The sequence below is a fragment of the Periophthalmus magnuspinnatus genome, chromosome 3, assembly GCF_009829125.3.
Source record: "Periophthalmus magnuspinnatus isolate fPerMag1 chromosome 3, fPerMag1.2.pri, whole genome shotgun sequence".
Classification (NCBI taxonomy): Eukaryota; Metazoa; Chordata; class Actinopteri; order Gobiiformes; family Gobiidae; genus Periophthalmus; species Periophthalmus magnuspinnatus.
In genome coordinates this window covers 14,904,277-14,918,358 of record NC_047128.1, presented here as the reverse complement: position 1 = coordinate 14,918,358, position 14,082 = coordinate 14,904,277, and positions in this window count along the sequence as shown.

Below are 14,082 nucleotides of genomic sequence, written 5' to 3'. Positions count from 1 at the left end.
TGGCGTATTCACAGGTGTGTTCCCAGGCATGTTCCTAGACGTGTTCTCAGGAGCTTGTTCTCAGCAGCTTGTTCCTTGGAGCGTGTTTCCAGCCATGTTTCCAAGGGATGTTCAGATCACTGAGGCAAGACACAAGGCAACAGTGAACTGCCACCGGGTGTGGAGGGAATAAATAGTTCTGGTTTAGTCCTGGTTTAGTCCTGGTTAAATCCTGGTTTAATTCCCGTTTAGTCCTGGTTTCGACCTGGTTTAGTCCTGGTTTAATCCCGGTTTAGTCCCGGTTTAGTCCTGGTTTTGTCCTGATTTGTCAGTGTAAAAGTGTCTGGTTCCTTGTCACCTCTGCCTCCTGCTCATCACTGTCAAAAACCTTTATGATAATTTCATATTAAATAACATTTATATTATAATTGAATGTTTAATCCTGTTTTATACTTTTACCCACACGTGTCATGTTTATAAGCTCAGATTTTTTACGCTGGCTGTGTGTTCGATGTCTTTAGTGGATAGAGGTGCTGTAAATATGGTGTAAAATGGATATTGTAAAAACCAAAAATAATGTGAATAATTCTCACTGTTTTTTTAACACTTTGGAACTGTCATTTATATATCCCTGTGCATCAGATGCCCTCCCATCCTCCTGTATCCCTGTGCGTCAGATGCCCTCCCATCCTCCTGTATCCCTGTGCGTCAGATGCCCTCCCATCCTCCTGTAACCTGTGCGTCAGATGCCCTCCCATCCTCTTATATCTCTGTGCGTCAGATGCCCTCCCATCCTCCTGTATCCCTGCGTGTCAGATGCCCTCCCATCCTCCTATATCCACACAGCAATAGGAGAATGGGAGGGCATCTGACCCATTTTGTATTCTATAAACAGAATACAACCAACAAGCACATGGTCCATGTTGTTTCCTATGGAGTGGACACGTGGACATTTTATCGTTTTAAATTAGGGATGCACCGATCCAGATTTTTCAGTTATACTTTGACTTTAAGTATCCGACGTTACCCGATATTAACAGAGTGTAATTTAAGGACAGAAAATGTCATTTATTTCCTTAAAACACAGCTGACTGATCACACAAGATCCAACTGTGTGATGTAACTGATATTTATCACATCACCACTGAACAGCTTCATGTGAATAAAAGCTCAAACATGAAACATATGAAATCTAATCCTTTGCAACTGATGTCATCAACATTTCCTGGGGGTGTGATGCTAACTGGAGGCTCTGCTCTGTCTGAGGTTTTGTTACAAGTGAGACTTTAATCTGAGCTTTGTTTTAACACAATCTGAGCATAAAGAACTGACTTCACTGAACTACAACCACAAGGTGAGCTGATTTGTGCTGTTAAATAATATTACAGCCACAAGCTAGCTAGCATTAGCCAACAGTTTTTCAGTCACTCTCACCTTTTTGTTGAAAATCAAACTCCTAAACAGGACCAACGCTCAGATTGATCACAGGCACTTGAAAATGTTGTTTAAATCAATTTTGTTTAAATCTTAAATTTTTTTGTCATTGTTTACTAATGTGTGCATTGTGTTTCCATAGTAACTGTTGAACTTTCCGCCATAGACGTTTATGCAGTACACCCCCAGCGTGATGTCACTGCAAAGTATCAACTATTGGCCCAACCAAGATATTGACTTAACCGATATCATGGGACCAATACCCGATCCAACTAATTTTTACGCTTTAAGTAGTTGTTGCATCCCTATTTTAAAGTCTCTTGTGTGAAAACGTGTGTGCACAGACCAGCATCTGACCAGGGATGGACCAGCGGCGGACATTTTGATTCTTTGGACTGAAGATGTGAAATACTTTAGGAGGAAGTGGAGTCTTTCCTTTTCTCATTGAGACCAGCACAAACTGTCATGTGGAGTCTGCTGTACAAACCTTCAGTTAATAAAGATTTCACTTGTTTACTTAAGTCAAGTGTTTTTCTTAAACTAGAGTCAGAACATTTAGTGACACAGCATGTGCAGAAAACATATATTGACAAAAATCAACATTTTCAAGCCTAACACAAAGTCCCTGTTGTTTGGCATAACTGTGTTTGGGGGAAAATGGAGCCTCTGATGCATCAACAGAAAGTCAAAGAAAAGCTGGATGTGTTTTTGAACAATTTTAGGTCTCAATTCTCTGTCTGTTTTTTTAGACCTGGCAGCAGCTCAGGTGAGTAGAAAACACTGTTTAAAAGTAGGTTGCCATGGTTGCAAAAGAGTGTAAAGTCTCTTCCTTGGACAAAATGTCAAACTTTTTGGGAATCCCAAATGAAGCTCATCGAGGCTAGGAGTCACAGCGGCTAATCTGGAGCTGAGTTCCATATTTGGAATTCCAACCACGAGTATCATAGCAACAAAAGAGCGAGGCTGTTGAAAGTAACGCCTCTTCCCACCCACACGACTGGTCAATCAAACCTGTTGCTAACGCTAGCAGGACTGACCTTGGGGAAAGAAGGCATCTGATTGATCTGATTTCAATGTTTATATCTTGATTTAGGGGCAAAAAGGTGAAATAAAAACACCTATTTGGAACATGGTGACTAGTGGCCAAGCTATGTCCAGATATATATACAGTGTGTGGTACAGATGGGTGTCCTCTGGTAACTTAAAGTCACTGTACCCTATTCTTCTTGTCTTAAAGCCATCAAAAACAGAACTAGTTCATTTTAAACAGTTTGCGGTGGTCCCAAGTTGTTCCTCTTACCTTATGCATTCAGAGCATCCTAATTATTCACCGCGATAAGTTTATAAGAACATTTCACAACCATGTACTATGAACAGTGCATGAACATGTGCACTTCCTGATTCTTCAACAATCAAATGCTTTATAATTAAATATTGGTACACAGTATTTTGACCCCAAGAGCGGCTTATACAATATATCCATTCTGGGGTAAACACATTTTGCTCAAACACATGGTACAAATCTGGTACAGGACCTTTAGAACCTGTTCAGTTCTTACTAACTTAACAAAGAAGCACGGATAAATTGGAGCTGCCCTAAGTACCTTTTCTGGAGGAGGGTGCACTACCTGCTTGTCTGTAGCAGTTTTAGTATTATAGAAGAAGGTGAGATCAGGAGTCTAACCCACAACCTTCTTACTGAAAGTAGAAGACGGGATAACCACTCTACTGTTTTTATCTGGGGTGAGCAGTGAGTAAAGATTGTCTCTGTGGTGCTGGGAGGTCTCACTCCATTAAAAATCTGTCAGTCAAAGCTCCAGAGGGGGGGGAGCTCTCTGCAGGTGTGTGTGCCCAGGACGGTGCACCTCTGCTGGGCTGCGTCTGTCAGAGGCCTGGGGGAGGTAAATGGACCCATCACTTTGGACAGGTCTCTGATAAGCTCCAGGGGATGTCACATTTTAAAGTTTAGTCAGATCTCCGCGGGCACTTTGATCACCTTACTGCCATTCAGAGGTGGGTAGTACTCAGTTACATTTACTTGAGTAACTTTTTAAAGAAATTGTACTTTTCAGAGCTTCTATCAGCACACTTTGACTCCTGTTCTTACTATACTTGAGTAGTACTTTTCCCTAGGCTCTTCACATCTCGCTTACATCACTAACCGTCATTATCTTGTTATTTTAAGCTAAAATATTTGACACTGAGCTGGGACAGTTCTAGCCTGGCCAGCCAAGACTACACACTTTATATACTTTACAAATATGTCCAGTCTGGAACTATAGCCTCTCTCCACAGACTTAGACGGTTGTGATTGACAGGCAGATGAACCAATCAGAGAAGCACTTTAGTCCTTTTTTAGTGGTTCTATTCATTTTAGTTTAGACCTGGTTTAGGACTGTCTTAGACTTGACTTAGTCCCGGTTTAAAATGGCAGTTGGACAGGAAAGTGAAATGCAAACATGTTTAGAAAGGGAAAGTACTGATGAAGAAAACATGTTTAAAAGGCAATAGTCCATGATCCAAATCTAAACCAGGTTTAAACCAGAACTAAACCAGGATTTAAGCAGGACACGACTCAAACAGGGACTAAACCAGGCCTAAACCTGTAATAAACAAGGACTGAACAAGGACTGAACTGGGTCTAATCCAAGATTCAACCAGGACTAAATCAGGACTAAACCGGCACTAAATCAGGAGTAAACCAGGACTAAAACAAGACTTAAACAAGGACTAAACCAGGATTGAACTAGGTCTAAGACAAGACTCAACCAGGACTAAATCAGGACTAAACCAAGGACTAAACCAGTACTAAACCTGCACTAAACAAGGACTAAACCAGGACTAAATCTGGACTAAACCAGGACTAAACCAGGTCTAAGACAAGACTAAACCTGGACTAAAAGAAGGACTAAACCAGGACTAAAAAAAGGACTAAACCAGGACTAAATCAGGACTAAACCGGCACTAAATCAGGAGTAAACCAGGACTAAAACAAGACTTAAACAAGGACTAAACCAGGAATAAACCAGGACTAAACCAGGATTGAACTAGGTCTAGGACACATGTGTCAAACTCAAGGCCCGGGGGCCAAATGCGGCCCGCCATGTCATTTTATGTGGCCCACAACAAGGTAAATTTAAATGTATGACTGTCTTAGAATGTCAGTTTATCAGGAGTTACACAGTTACACAGACATATTTTTTATATCTTTGCAAATTTGAGACAAACCATTTTGCTGATGTGGCCCTCGGTGAAATTGAGTTTGACACCCCTGGTCTAGGACAAGACTAAACCAGGACTAAATCAGGACTAAACCAAAGACTAAACCAGTACTAAACCTGCACTAAACAAGGACTAAACCAGGACTAAAAAAAGGACTAAACCAGTACTAAACCTGCACTAAACCAGGACTAAAAAAAAGGACTAAACCAGGACTAAATCTGGACTAAACCAGGACTGAACCAGGTCTAAGCCAAGACTAAACCAGGACTAAATCAGGACTAAGCCAGGACTAAGACAAGACTAAACCAAGGACTACACCAGGTCCAAGCCAGTACTTAAACAGGTCTAAACCAGGTTTAAACCATGACTAAACCAGGACTAAAACAGAACTAAATCAGGTCTAAACCAGGATTAAAGCAGAGTTAGACTAGGTTTAAACAAGGATTAAACTAGGACTACAGTAGGACTAAATCAGGTCTAAGCCAGCACTAACCAAGGTTTAAAGTAGGACTGAACCAGGTCTAAACCAGGACTAACTCAAATCCCTGACAAAATGAGGTATCGTCCTCCTGCAGTTTGTGTGATCAGTGATTGATTTGAAATCAGCAGTTTTGCTTGGCTGATCAGCACAGGTCTGTGGCCTCCTGTGGCTCTGTGAGCTCTGTGCATGGACCAGGATTAAACTCACACAAGAAATCGACCAACGCATCGATCAACGCCGCCATGCAGGGGTCAGAGGTCACGCTATGCTAACAGTTTGGCTAACCCAGCAAAGCGAGGGCGAAACAGGAGTGTGTGCAGAATGTGGAACCAGGGAGGATAAAGAAACAGAGAGGAAAGAGAGGGAGAGGAGGAGAGAGAACAGAGAAAGAGAGAGAGAGAGAAGGATGGAAGAAGCGCAGAGAGAGAGGAGGAGAAAGAACGGAGGAAGAGAGAGAGAGCAAGAGAGAGAGAGAGAAGGATGGAAGAGGTGCAGAGAGAGGAGGAGAGAGAACTGAGGAAAAGAGAGAGGGAAGGATGGAAGAGGCGCAGAGAGAGAGAAGGAGAGAGAACCAAGCAAAAGAGTGAGAGAGGGAATGATGGAACGATGAGAGAAGGAGACAGGGAGAGAAAGGGGAGGGGAGAGGAGGAGTGGAAGAGAGGAGCAGATGGGGTAGAGAGAAGAGAGAAAGAAGAAGGGGAGAGAGACATCAGAAGAAGGAGGAAAGAGGAGGAGAGAGGAGGAAAGAGCAGGAGGAGACAGCGAGAAGAAGAGAGAAAGAAACATAATGAGGAGAAAGTGGAGGAGAAAAGGGGGAGAGAGATGAGGAGGAGAAACAGCGGGGAGGAGGAGAATGTGAGAGGAAAAAAGTGATGGAGAGGAGAGAGAAAGGAGGAGAGAGATGAGTGAGAGAAGGAGAGAGGGATGAGGAGAGGGAGAGAAAAGGGGGAGGAGAGAGGAGGAGAGGATGGGGGTAGCAAGGAGAGAGAAGTAGGTGAGAGAGGAGAGAGAGGTCAGAAGAAGGGGGAGAGAGGAAGAGAGTGGAGGAAAGAGCAGGAGGAGAGAGCGAGAAGGATGAGAGAGAAAGAGAGAGGATGAAGAGAGAGGATGAGAAAAGGGGGAGAGAGATGAGAAGGAGAATGTGAGAGGAAAACAGTGAAAAAGAGGAGAGAGAAAGGAGGAGAGAGAGAGAGGAGGGTCAGGGCGGGTCAAGTATTTACAGTGAAACATTAAATCAAACCACAGCTCTGAGCCTGTGTGCTAAATGGACCATTAAAGGAGTATTGCGAAACATCTGGGGAGGAGGGAAACAAAACCTGCTCTATTCATCAATAATAAATCTATTTGCACTGTCAGTTTTGCCGTTGTGTCCTTACTGTGTACTTTGTGTTATATTCAGTCTATTTTTATTTAAAGCAGACATATTGTGCTTGTGTCGCTCTATAGTTATAATCTATGACACCTGTGGATCATTATGTTGTAATTTGGACATTTTAAATCACAAAATCACACAGGTTTGACTGACAAAAAACAGTGGATAATTCTAAATAAGCCTGATTGTAAAGGAAAAGGGACTAAATATCACAGGAGACTGAACAACATGCTGAATTTCTGCAGAACCAATGATTGAAGCACTAAATTTTGTTCATCTGAGGGGAGAGAAATGTCATTTTGTTTGTAAATGATGTGTGACCAATGAGCTCCTTCATTTCACATGTCACTGAAATAAGTACATCTGATGATCATGTTTGGTTCTTCTACTCAAGTAAGAGGACTAAAATTAAAAATATTACTCAAGTAGGAATAATAATAATAATAATAATAATAATAATAATAATAATAATAATAATAATAATGACAATAATAATAATAATAATAATAATAATAATAATAATAATAATAATAATAATAATAATAATAATAATAATAATAATAATAATAATAATGAAGTACTCTGAACAGCACAATTTCTTTAAAAAGTTACTCAAGTAAATGTAAAGACTGATTATCTGCCTGGTCAGTCTGGACGTCCCACACAGATAACTTGTTTTATGTTTAATCTTGTTCTCTGACTCCGGCTGTGGCTTTTCTGTGTCTGTGTCGAGTCTCTGAAGTGAATCCTCTGCTCTGGTAAAATGTGCCTTTCTGAAATGTTCCGTCTGATTTGGATCATTTATTAAACTCTGGCAAAACTCCAGCAGTGATCAGACTTTTGACCCTGGTCCCAGAGACAGACAGAGACTTTTATGGGATCATATTTCACACTTGAACTGTTAAAGGAATAATGACACACTTTATCAGTTCTAAAGATGTGGCTTTTATTTAAAGATCCTATATTACACAAAAGTGACTCATGTGAGCTTTAAGTCATGTTATAATGTTTTTACCTCATCAAAACAGACCTGGAGTTGTGTTTTGTTTCATTCACACATGTTTGAGTAACACTTTATTTTTAGTCTGTCTACATCTACATCTCCATAGCTCAAAATGCTCTGTCTAACTTTGTGATGTCATGAAGTGGTAGCTTTCAAGTTAACATCTACTTTTACCTTTAGTTCTGTAGAGTTTGGCCATTCCTGGGTTGAAATGATCCAAATGATTCTAGTGAAGGTGTATGGAGTTAAAAATGCAGAAAAAACAGAGTCTTCCCAGTTTGACGGAAGGACTCGGCCTAAATATGCAAGATTTATGTGTTAAACTTGTGTGAATAAAACAAAACAAAACTCCAGGTCTGTTTGTGATGAGGAAACAACATTATAACACAGATCAGAAAATAGAGTAATATGGGCCATTTAATAAACAGGATCAGAATAAAAACATGGAGGACAGGTGAGTTCTCCGTGTGGATTTTAACGGAGACTACGAGGCGTTCAGTTGCATCTGGTAATTTAGCATTAGCTCTAAAACTTTGCAGCTAATAAAAACAGCTCTCATGCAAATAAAAACTGTTTTGGCAGAAAACGCTTCATCTTGTTTACTTATTTACTCTGGGCGTTTGATTTTCAGACAGGAGGAACTGCATTAATCACAAGTGGGTTATTAAAAGTATCAAAAATCAGATACTAATTGATACTAAACCTACATACATAATGCACCTTTAACGTCTATAGGGAATACACTTCAAAACACCAGGTCTTAGTTTAGTTCATGTGTAGTTAAAACCTCTGTAGACATGTTTTTGATGAGGGAACAACGTTATACCATGAGAAAGTCCATTGTTCATGATACCTCCTCTTTAAGATCAAACCACCAGGTCTTACTTTATGTTTCTGTCCAATTTTCACCACAAAAACCAACCCCTAACTTGTGCTTTTGAGCAATTCACCTTTTTAAAAAGTCATTACCACATTCTGTCTGTGTTGGATCAGGTTCAAACTTCAAAACCCCCAAGTCATGAAAGAAAGTCGGACTTGTTTTTCTAATCGACCCCAATTATCCCCTTCCTCACGTCCAGCTCAGATTAAAGAGAGGAGATCAAAATGTTTAAACCACGAAATCTACTGGGATTCAAACCATTTGGCTCTTTTTAACAACGACAAAATGATGGAAAACTCAAGAAAAGGAGCAGTTTAAAGAGGAGGTGTTACGCTAAATGGACTTTGTGGAGCTTTCTACGATGTTATAATGTTCCCTCATCAAAAGCATGCCTGAAGAGTAATTTAGCAATCTCTCCTGGGCCCTGTTTGAACTCTTCTTATGGTTAGCAGTACGAGCTCGTACAAGGCTCCGCCCATAGGCCTACATCAGCCACGCTCCCACACAACAATTCTCCATAAATATACAAAAACAGGATACAAAACTGTACACAGCAACTTGTCAAACCTGCTGTGATGTGCAGTAGTTTCATTAGTGCGATGTACACTGGTTGTGTTGTGATAGTGCTCTGAAGGGGGAGTGACTCAAGGGAGTGTCAAAAACTAAACTGAAACTTTAGACATGTTAATACGTTTTGGGGTTTTTTTTTAGGTGAAAATAGCATTTCCAAAAGGTAATATGGTGATTTAAATATGTTATCTGTTAGAAGTTAATACCCCATAGAAGTAAATCCTTTTTTAAGATTAGTTTTTAGTTTAGAAGATTAAAACTGAGACCTGGGACTCATTAGGGAAATGTGTCTGGGTCAAATTAGGTTCAAGAAATCAAAAAGTGTTAAGATAAGATAAGATATGCCTTTATTAGTCCCACAGTGGGGAAATTCCAGTATTGCACTGCACAGTTCAAGAACAGAAGGAAGGTGGTACATGCAATAGAACAAGATAACAGATAAATAGCTTAAAATAATTTAAAAAATAGACTTAAACTAAATAGACTCTAATATAACATCTCCGTAAAGTGACGTGTGTGTGTGTGTGTGTGTGTGTGTGGGTGTGTGTGTGTGTGTGTGTACGTGTCGGGGTGTGTGTGGACAGAGACACTTCACCTGTGCATGTGTGAGAAAAGGAGGAGTAAGGAGAGGAGTGTGAGGAGAGAGTGAGAGGAGGTGATCAGAGCCAAAGGTTTGGTCATTAATGCAGCTGCACAGAAGGATCAGAGAAACATCGATTTAAGCCAAAACACTCAGACTAAACCTTTATCTGAGCACATGCGACATTTACAACACCTCCTCTGTATCCCTGTGTGTCAGATGCCCTCCCTGTGTGTCAGATGCCCTCCCTCCTCCTGTATTTATGTTATGACAAAGGAGCAGGACAGACTAAAACTGGACTGAAACATCGAAATATTTGTCATTTTATAGAAAAACCTTCTGAGGGATTTTGGAATTCTCAATTTTGATGTTTGCTGTTTATACCAGAAAACGTGGACCAGGACTGAACCAGGACTGAACCAGGACTGAACCTGGACTGAACCAGGACTGAACCAGGACTGAACCTGGACTGAACCAGGACTGAACCAGGACTGAACCAGGACTGAACCAGGACTGAAGCAGAACTAAACCAGGACTGAACCAGGACTGAACCAGGACTAAACCAGGACTACATCAGCCTTTGTGGATATAAAGGTCACTCAGCTCAAACATTATAATCCATGTGTGTTTTAAAGCAGTTTTTCCCATGTCCGACGGCCACAGTGAAGCAAAATGAAATGAGAATTAAAATATTTCTGACGCCTCGAGGAAAAAGCAGTTTAATAATTGAAACAGCATTTAGTTTTGTGCTGAGGGACAAAGATTAATTTATGTGGAATTAAAATAACACAGAAGCAAAGGGGAAGGGACAGTGAGGATGAGGACAGTGGTACAGAGGAGGACAGTGGTACAGAGGAGGACAGTGGTACAGAGGAGGACAGTGGTACAGAGGAGGACAGGGGTAAAGAATTCCCCATAAATATCCAAAAATATGATACAAATCATACACTACAACTTCACAAACCTGATGCAATGTGCAGTAGTTTCATTATTGAGATGGACACTGATTGTGTTGTGTTGCGCTCTGAAGGGGGGGTGACTTAGCACAGAGAGCAAAGGGAGGGGGGGCATGTTAATATGTTGTTTTTTGTGAATATAGCATTTTCCAAATATGGTAACATGGTGATCTAAATATGTTATGTGTTAGCAGCTAATACCCATAAAAGTGTAATATTCCCTCTTGAATGAAAGAAGTGTCCAAAGTTAAAAGAATGAATAATGCAGAATAGGGCTTTAACTCTATCTCCATTATTCATGTCTTTAGTCCAGTTCATGTCAGATTGGGATCGTCGTGTTTGGCTGTGACACAATGAGGTCATACTCTGAAGCGTCTGCCGTTTCTCCCATTTCTCCCGTTTTGTTCGGTGAAGATGTTCAAAGAAAGTCATTTTGGAGCAGATCTGTTCCAAAATCAGAATCAGAAAGACTTCCCAGGACATTTGGTCAGAGGCTGGGACTAGGGTTGTCAAAATGATCAAAAATCAGATACTAATCGATTGTAACCCAGTATCGAAATTAGATACTCACTTGAGCAGGTATCGATACTAAAAAAGAACCACATAGACTAGTATACGCCACAGACAGTATATATAAATGGACACGGCTAACCTCCCTGGACGACTGAGGGATTACACAGATATGAGGCCACATGGGAATAGAAAAGAAAGTACTACCATTTAAATCAAGTTTGAAATTTTACACTAATGGGCACAGGTTTAAGAAGGACGACCAAAGGGACAGAACCAGTTGAGAGGGTCTTAAACGCGTTGTACCTGATTTTTACTGTGTTAAAAAGGTGAAAAACAGAACTAGTTCATTTTAAACGGTTTGCAGTGGTTCAAAGTTACTCTTCACTTACCTCATTCATTCAGAAAATCCTAATCATTGACATTTTTACAACTTTCGGAGACAAGAGTGGCGTTCTTTCATGATGGTAAAGCTAACAACTAGAATGCTAACAGCACAGCAGCAATTACTTCCTGGTTTGCGGATGATATAAACGCTTTATAATTAGATGCAGACAGCACGCAGCAGAAACAACATTTGAAAAGTGAAGGAGTGATTCAGGCTAAATGAGGCTATAAAGCAGAACTGTTAGCTTTGAGGATGAGTGGACTTTAAAAACACAGAGGAGCACTTCTGGATCACTACCTGATGATGTCACAAGGTGGACAAATGTGGCGAATTGTGCAGAGAGAAAAAGATCTTAGGAGGAACATGGGTAAAGAGAGAAAAGACAGTTCAACAGACCAATTTCAGGTGTAAAAATTGCATTTCCACCTTTCAGACCTCCATCGACAGAGACAAGAGGTTCATTAGAAGAATCCAAAATGGACGCTCGTTTTAAAAATCATCTGTCAACCTGTCTCTCACTCCCTCACTCTCACTCTCCCCTCTATACCTAGCTCTTTCCAGGGGGTTTCCATTGTAAAGTCTATGGGGAACATGCCATAGATTGCCATCGGCTCTGGCTCCAATTCACTTTCTATTGAAAAACCATGGCCCCTCTCTGTGTAGCTGCTGCTGTCAGGCTCATCATTCTAACCTTAAATTGTTCATATTAAGCAGCTCTAACCAGCTTTTATATCACAATTTTGTCCTGAAATCAAGAACCAACCAATGAGGTGCCTTCTTTCCCCGAGGTCTCTCCCGCTGCACAGTGCATTTGACATCCCGGGCGCCAGAGTAAAAAAAATGTAAACTTTCGTCAAAATTCGCAGCAAATGCAAAGGCTTCAATGAGCAGTGTTATGAGGCCGCCGTCTGAACACAGCACAGCTATCTGTTTCCCTTTCCATCCCTCTCTCCTCTCCTCTCCTTTTTTTCTCCCTCTCTTTCTATTCTTTTTCTATCCTCCTTTGTCTCTAACCCGTCACTCATCCCTTTCTCTAACTCTCCTTTCTAGCGTTCTCTCTGTCTCTCTCTCGCTCCCTCTATTCCTCCTCCCTCTCTTCTGTCTCTCTTTCTCATCGCTCTCTTTCTCCTCCCTCTCTTTCCCTCTCCCTCATTCTCTACTCTGCTTCTTTCTTTCTTTCCTTCCCCCACCCGCCTATTTCTCATCCCTTCTCTTCCTCCTTCCCCTCTCTTTCTCTCGTCCCCAACCCTCCAGCACCTCCCCCTTTCTCTCTCCCTCTTTCTCTCCTTACCCCTCCTTTTCTCCCCCTCTTTCTCCCTCCCCGTGGACAGAAGTGACAGAGACATAATTGAGGTCAGATTTTTACTGGGTTTTGTTAAACTTTTTCTGCAGCCAATTTAAAGTTCAATAAAGTTATGAAATTTAAAGTATCATATTTACCACATACCCAAAAATGGTGAGACAGGCGGGTGAGGCAGACGGGTGAGACAGATGGGTGAGACAGACGGGTGAGACAGACGGGTGAGGCAGATGGGTGAGACAGACTCCTTTAAACTACACGATAAACTAAGAAGGCCAAAATGAAACGTTTCTGAGTTGTGTGAATATGTATAGAACAATTTGAATGGATAGTAGCCATAGCGACCGGTGAGTAAAACATGAATGTGAAATCCAGATATTCTGATCTAAAAAGGACACCAGCAGGGGGCATACTTCTAAAGACGACGTTTGCATTTTTTACATTTGAAAAGATCCAATTTACGCTTGAACAAAAGAAGAGACACGTCAGCCATTTTGTTTTTCACTGTGGGGAAAACGTGTGTGAAGAAGAGGGGGATCAGCAGAGGAGAGTTTTCAGAGCTTTTGACCATGTTACAGTTGTTTCCTTCTCATTGACCTTCTGAGGTTGTATTTAGAGTGATTTGTGTTTGAGTAAACTTTATTCACCTGTATTGAAGACGTCATTGCTCCGATCCAGCTTTGTTTTCACCTCCACCGGTACACGCCCACTTTCTTCTCCCGTTTCAGTTTATTAATCGTTGATACGTGTATGATTTGGCAGCATCACGTAGTCACTTTGGTACAAATAAAAAAAGATCCGTTGTTCTCGTCCCGCTCTCAGTTTGAAACATCTTAAACACATCTGAACCTCGGCCTTTTCTCTCTGTGATTAGTTTCTAGTTAAATGAGTTCTCACTTTAGCTTCTGTTTATATAAATAACTGTAAAAAGAGAAAACTTGCTGACATAAACAGACACAACTCAAAAAAGAGGCAAAAGTCCCGTCATTAATGCAAAGTCCAGCAGATCCTAATGACCAGGGCCAGGTCATGATGTCTCCTGTTATTATTTCCCTGGGCTCTGGGTTGAATTACATATTTGTGCCTTAATTGCACGACTCTGACGCTGTGTGAAAAATGTGCAGAGAATCGTCAGGAGAATCAGAGGAGCAGGAAGTGGGTCACATTATTACACCACTACATTTACTACACTACTATTACTATCAGTACTGCTACTACTGCTACTGCCGCTACCGCCACTACTACATTTACTACACTACTAATACTGCCACTACTGCTACTACTAATACTACTAAGCTAAAATTTTAAAACACAATACACAGAAGTCCATAAAGTCCCATCAGTTCATTCCCTTTGTTCTGTTGTGTGTGCGTTTGTGACTGACAGCATTATGCAAAGTCTATGGAC